At 49.0% G+C, this 6,056-nt stretch overlaps 1 long non-coding RNA gene across 1 annotated transcript in view; it reads right to left on the bottom strand.

Annotated features, from left to right (window-relative positions):
• LOC109300449 overlaps nt 1–3,582 on the bottom strand; it is a 20,488-nt gene extending 16,906 nt beyond the window's left edge. Inside the window, exons 1-2 of the long non-coding RNA XR_002098236.1 lie at nt 3,570–3,582; nt 368–370 (exon numbers count right to left, since the gene is read on the bottom strand). This is a non-coding gene — a long non-coding RNA (uncharacterized LOC109300449). The remainder of the gene's footprint in view (nt 1–367; nt 371–3,569) is intronic.
• Nucleotides 3,583–6,056: the final 2,474 nt, after the last annotated feature.

Below are 6,056 nucleotides of genomic sequence, written 5' to 3'. Positions count from 1 at the left end.
GTGGGATAGTCGATGAGGACATTTTTATTCCAGGCTTCTAGTTGCTTCTTCAAGAGGAGACCGTGTCCAGATGCTTAAAGCAGTGGGGTAGGAGCCTTGGGTTGTATACTCAACTCAGGCACTTTGTAAATATAGGTAAACCACATTGCCCCTCTGGGGCTCAGCTTTCTACCTCACTGGGAGGGGGAGGAAAAGGGGGCTGGACTCAGTCAACGAATTCTGAAATCCGGAGCTGAAAAATGCTATAGAAGCACAAATTGATGCAAGTCCTTCCAATTAACATGGAATTTAGTAGTAATGATAACCCTAGAGATTTAAATGCTCAGTTTATCCTGCAAGCAAAATACAGTTCTGAGAGCAACAATACTTACTGAGCCTGCCCTCTGCCTTACCCCTGACCTAGAAGTGATCCGTGGCCCCCAAGGTGATACAAATCCAGCATTGTCATGATTTTTTAATAGTTCTTATGGAAACTGAATTATTCCTAAAATACATATTTTCAAATAACTGTTCAGTTTTTAATAACATTCATTTTAATCAGGTTTATTGACAAAATGATGCATTAATTACCACCATTACTGATAACCTTTGAAAATGGAATTCTCTAGGCTCCCATTTGTTTAAAAAAAAAACAGGTAATAAACCATCACTCAACCCCTTGGTGGGAGAGAAGTTACAGCATTAAAACCCTACCTTGTCAGAAAATGTCTCAAGATGCTCACATTTTGAACAGCAAAAAAATTTCAACCATTCAAAAATCTCATTTTCAGCTGAAAGGCTTTTGGTTCTTGGAGTTCTAGCTTCTAACATAACACTGGAAAATATCTGTGGAAGGTAAATACCTTTCCAGGAAAAGTACACTTAGTCCAAATATCCAATTACCTGTCCAAAAAGGTGCTGATAAGAATTCCCAAGTATATGCAATTAAAATGCACCATTGGCATTTTTTCAGTTACTCTTTTAAGGTTAAATGCAGGTGATGTGAAGTGTTCAGGGAATGATACCCAGGATTAGGAGGAAAAACAGGCTCCCTCCTTGGGTCTCAGGAAAATTCTTATCTCAAAAGGTACCTGCCCACCCCCTGATGTACTCATACCATCAGTGAGACACTCCCAGGATTATCTGATTTCCTCTTCATCCTTTATCAGGCTGGGCTCCCATTGACAGCAAGGTCTGCATCACTGTCTTTACAGGAAAGGATGCAAAGAGGTAAGGAGAGAAAAAGGATGCTCCACTTTTGGTCCAGAAGCGACAAAACACAGAACTTAAACACAACAGAAATGCCAGCATGAGCAGCAGAACAAGTTGCATGGACTCCTTAGCTACAGAGCCCTCCGAAGGAGTCACTGGCTCTCTCAGTCCCCCAAGCCTCCCCTCAAACACCATGTCTCCATTACATGGCATGTAATGCACACAGCTGCCAGAAGAGTTCCCCACAGACCTTGCAGCACCAGACCCTTGCCAGCCCGTGTGCTGAATGTGCTCCTCTTCTCCCCCACACTGACCTAAGTCAGGGGTTAGCTGGGAGAGACCAGCACAAGCAGAAGGGACATCAAGCCCTTCACTGCTAAAACCTTTCAGTTTTTTTATCTGTGGAGGGCAATAAGACGGTGCTTAATCCTATGTTTTATACACAGTGGGATTTAATGCCTTATGAAAATAGGAACACAGATCAGAACAACCACGTGTCACCTGGAGGCAGAGCTGGCCTTAGGCAAACTGGTACTCTGAGGACCTTGTATTTTGGTGCCACCGCCCGCCACCAGCAGCACTGCTGCAGGCAGAGGCAGGTGGGCATGGGTACTGGATGCAGCCTGGCAAGGAAGCTGAATGGCATGGTGGGATTGCTGCCACCTGCACTGCCCGGCCTGACTCTTCCTGAGCAGCAGCTGGGGGCGGAGGGCAGGCTGGACCAGGCACCACTCCGCCTGCCTGGGGCACGGCTCCGCTAGGGTGGGGTGATGTGACGTGAGAGCACTGCTGCAAGCGTGCATGTGTGGTACCCGCCTGACCATGGTGCCCTGAGCAGTTGCTCACATTGCCCCCCCTCCAAGGCCAACTCTGCCTGGAGGTGCTATGCACTAAATCATAATGTGCAACCAAACAAAGAAGGTTATAACATGCCCGGAGTTCATCCACAAGCGTCTGTGAACCAGTCGGGTCTTTTCAGCAGCCACCGCACAAGACTGTTAACTCCGCTGCAAAGCTCCCTTATTAGAATTTGTGTAGCCCAGCACATTTTCTGATGGCAAGTGGGCAATGCCAAGGTACAGTGTTAACCTGATCTAGTCATTACAGGGGCGAGAAAAGGAGTCTCTGCTTCCCACAGTGAGGCAGTTGCTATATGCCCATTGAGTTGGTCAGGAAAGAAGTGCTAAGGGGAATAAACACAGACACACAGTCCGCACCCAGCGAACTCGGTTTATAAATCTGCATGATCATGAACGTTAGAGATGGACAAAGCCCACCATGGATGGGGCTCTCGGTCATTCACAGTAATACTGCCAGGGTCAGAGTCCAGTGCCCTGAATTCATACAGTCTCTCTCATCATCCCTTGAAACCTTCACGCAAAACCTCAAGGCACAATACCCGAAGCATCAAGAACATCCTGTATGTCATAGGTGACAGCAGGGGAGATGAGGGCATAGATTTCCCTACATTAAAATCTCTTGTTTTGACTTATTTGTGTAATAGTTTGTGAAAACTACCCTCACCAATAAGTGTTATATGTAGAGGGCACGTCCCTCAAGGTAGAATTGTCCTTGTTTACACGGCTGCCACTGTGGTGGTACAGTGCTTCCCCCCTGCCGTTTTTTTAACAGGAGATGGACCCAAACCAACTCCTGAGCCAAGTTCTGTGGAAAACCAGACCCAGCCAAGTCCTTCACCCCCTGTTTGAGTCTATTGTAGACTGTACTGAACCCCACCAAAGGCCAGGAAAGCGCCAAGCTAAATCTAAATTTTGTGACATGAGGCTACCTCTAACTGCCAGCAGTAAACAAGCCCTGGAGAGCCACCGAAGACTCTGCAAACCCCTTAGATCTGCCCGTGGGTTTACTGTGTGCTGCAGGTCTCATTCTCTCTGCACTGCCCCTTCTTTACCCTGCAATCTCTGCTTTGTTCAACAAGAACTAGACTTGGTGCAAGCAACACACAGCACGAAACAAGAGCACGTCCAAACAAACAGCCCAGCAGCTTATCTCATCAGAAAGCCTTGAACCGAGAGATACAAGAGATGTATGGGCAGCAGCTCTCGGGCAAGGACGCCAGCATGTTTGTTTGGCACTGACCTGCCCTCGCACTACAAACTTGGAGACAGCTTGGTGAATGGCAGGTCAATGGCATGAAGACGACAGACGGGCTTAGCCCAGCAGGGACTGAAATCCGAGCCACTATCCCCATGCTTCGGAGGGCACCAAGGAGGGAGGAGGAAAATACACTCGTTTTGCTAAGCCAGGAGCAGTGTTGCCCAGGCCTGGTGAAATCATGTAGGGATCAGCTGCCAACAGGGCACCCTAGAGCCTCTGAGAGTGGCATTATAGGAGGGTAGGAGGTATATACCTCCCACTATACCCCAAAGCCAGAACCAGTCCGAGGAGTAAAATGCAGCATTTCCAAGGCAAGGTCTCATTTCCCAAGACTGAAACACTGAGAACCTTTGAACATGAAACAAATCCTCCTGCAGTTAGGAGAGCTCACTGGCTGCCAAATGGTTAGTGCTCTGTCCTGCTGAGTTGGTTGAGTCCTGGGGCCAGCATTTGTTTCACTGACATGGCAGGAGCTGCGGGAAAACTGCTTTTGACAGCACACTGTGTTTGGGCACTGCCACAGCAGCAGGGCACACCACACTGGCACCCTTCAATGCCTCAACACAGGCCGGGGAGGAGGTGAGAAAGCAAAAACGAGTTGCTTCCCAGCCTGAAATGCATTGAGCCCCTTAAGCACAAGACGAGGGACAATCCACTTAAGCTAGAGGCAGTGTCTGAAGCGCAGGGGACAGGCAGCAAGATGCCTTTAAGCTGCTGCAAGCAATAGGATGGGCAGCAAGTTAATCAAAGCAAAATCAACATGTGGCTGCTGGGAGGAGAAGTTGCTTAATGGCATTGCGGCAGCTCTCCGGAAGCCAATGCAGCAGCACTTCCTGGAAACCAAGCCCAGATGCTCCAACCAGCGTCCTGGCAGGCTGGGGCTGCTTCACTCCTTCTATGGGCATGTTCATTAAGGCTTTGCTTCAGCAAACGTATAAGATGAATCAGTGGGAGGCAAGAGTCAGATACAAACCCAAAGGCTATTTGTGCAGATTCTGTCAGGCCCTGGGTTTTGCACAGACAAGTCTAGCCTGAAAGCATGTGTTCGTTAACCCTACTGTTGCCAACAACTCCCATTCGAGACAGGGAAGCTTAAAATCTCTCATTAACCAGCTGCTTCTCATCCAGATTGACTCAGATTGAAGGACACAGATCATGCTCAATTCCTTCACCATTTTAATTAGCCTCAGTTGGGCCTCTCAGCCTTGTCATGCATTGAGAGGTAAACATCCAAAGAGATCAGGGTAGAAAGCACTCATCCCCTCAGAGCTGCAGAAATGAAATATGCTGTCTGTACCCTCTGGACAAGGAACCAACTGCTTTGTTGTCTTCAGGGAGTCATAGAGCAAGACACACTGGATCTCTGCTAGCTCTGATCCTACTCTTCTGCTCTAACAATAGCAATATGGCAGATGCCTGATGCCCTGACACACGTAGAGAAGGCTCTGGAATAGGACAGGCTGGAGGAAAGGACAGATTAAGTGGTCTGAACCAAGAAGCTACTGAGTTCAATACCCCTTTTCTATGCCAGTTTTCCTATCTGGAAGGAGGAAGACAGAGATGGGGTGACCATATTTTCCAAGTCACAAAACAGGATACTCCAGTCCCACCCCACCCTGCCCTCTCAGCACAGTTAGATGCACATGGTTGCTGAGCAGAAGGGTGAGGAGCGCTGTGGGTGGCTGGAGGACTGGCAACTCCTTATGCCCCAGGGTGGGGAACGCCACATTTGTCCTGTTTCCAGAACACTTTACCCAAAGTGTTCTGAAAACAGGCCAAGGCACTTAAGGGAGCCCACCCTGACCCAGCCCTGGAGCGAGCTGTAGGCAAGGCAAGGGCCCCCAAAGGGACACTTGCATGCCTGTACACAAATGCCTGGAGTTTGGGGAATAAACAGGAGGACTTGTCCTCCTGCTTAACACAAATAACTATGATGTCATAGAGATAACGGAGACCTGGTGGGACTCCACCATGACTGGGCCACAGGTATAGACGGCTATACCTTGTACAAGAGGGATGGAGTGGACAAAATGGGCGGGGGTGTAGCTCTATGTCAAGGAAAGCTATGCGTCCCCACAAGGCTACACTGGCATCCAGGGTGGACAGGTTAAAAACCGTGGGGAACATGGCACAGAGGACACAATGGTGGGAGTCTACTACAGACCTCCAACCCAGGATCAAGAGCTTGACCAGGAGTTCGCCAGGGAACTGGCCAAGGCCACATGCTCCCGGTGTATGGCTGTCATGGGAGACTTCAATTACCCAGACATCTTGTGGGAACAGCGCTCCACGAAATCCGAGTGGTTGCAAAGCTCTCTCTCATGCATGGATAAGCTCTGACGCAAGAAGTTGACGGGCCGACAAGAGGTAAAGTGCTGCTTGACCTGTTTTTGGCAATGGGGGATGATCTAATCAGCAACCTAATAATCGAAGGGAAGCTGGGTGACAGTGACCATGAGCTGATCACCTTCACCTTCTGCCATAAAGCTGGCAAGTCAGTCAGCAATACAGAAGTCCTTGACTTCAGGAGGCTTGTCAGGGAGGCCCTGAAGGGCCACAACCCAAAGGGGAGGCAGGTTCAGAAGGAGTTGTTGCTCCTCAAAGGAACAATCCTGGATGCACAAGCAAAGTCTATCCCATCTTGGAGGAAAGGCAGCAAAAGGGCACAGCAGCCCCTTGGCTCTCTGCAGGGAACTAGCAGACCTCCTGTATCTAAAAAGGAAGACCTACAATGGATGGAGGATTGG

Source organism: Gavialis gangeticus, unplaced genomic scaffold (genome assembly GCF_001723915.1).
Source record: "Gavialis gangeticus isolate Ggan-Ray unplaced genomic scaffold, GavGan_comp1, whole genome shotgun sequence".
NCBI lineage: Eukaryota > Metazoa > Chordata > Crocodylia > Gavialidae > Gavialis > Gavialis gangeticus.
Note: the sequence above shows the minus strand (reverse complement) of the source record. Positions and strands in the feature narration are given on the sequence as shown.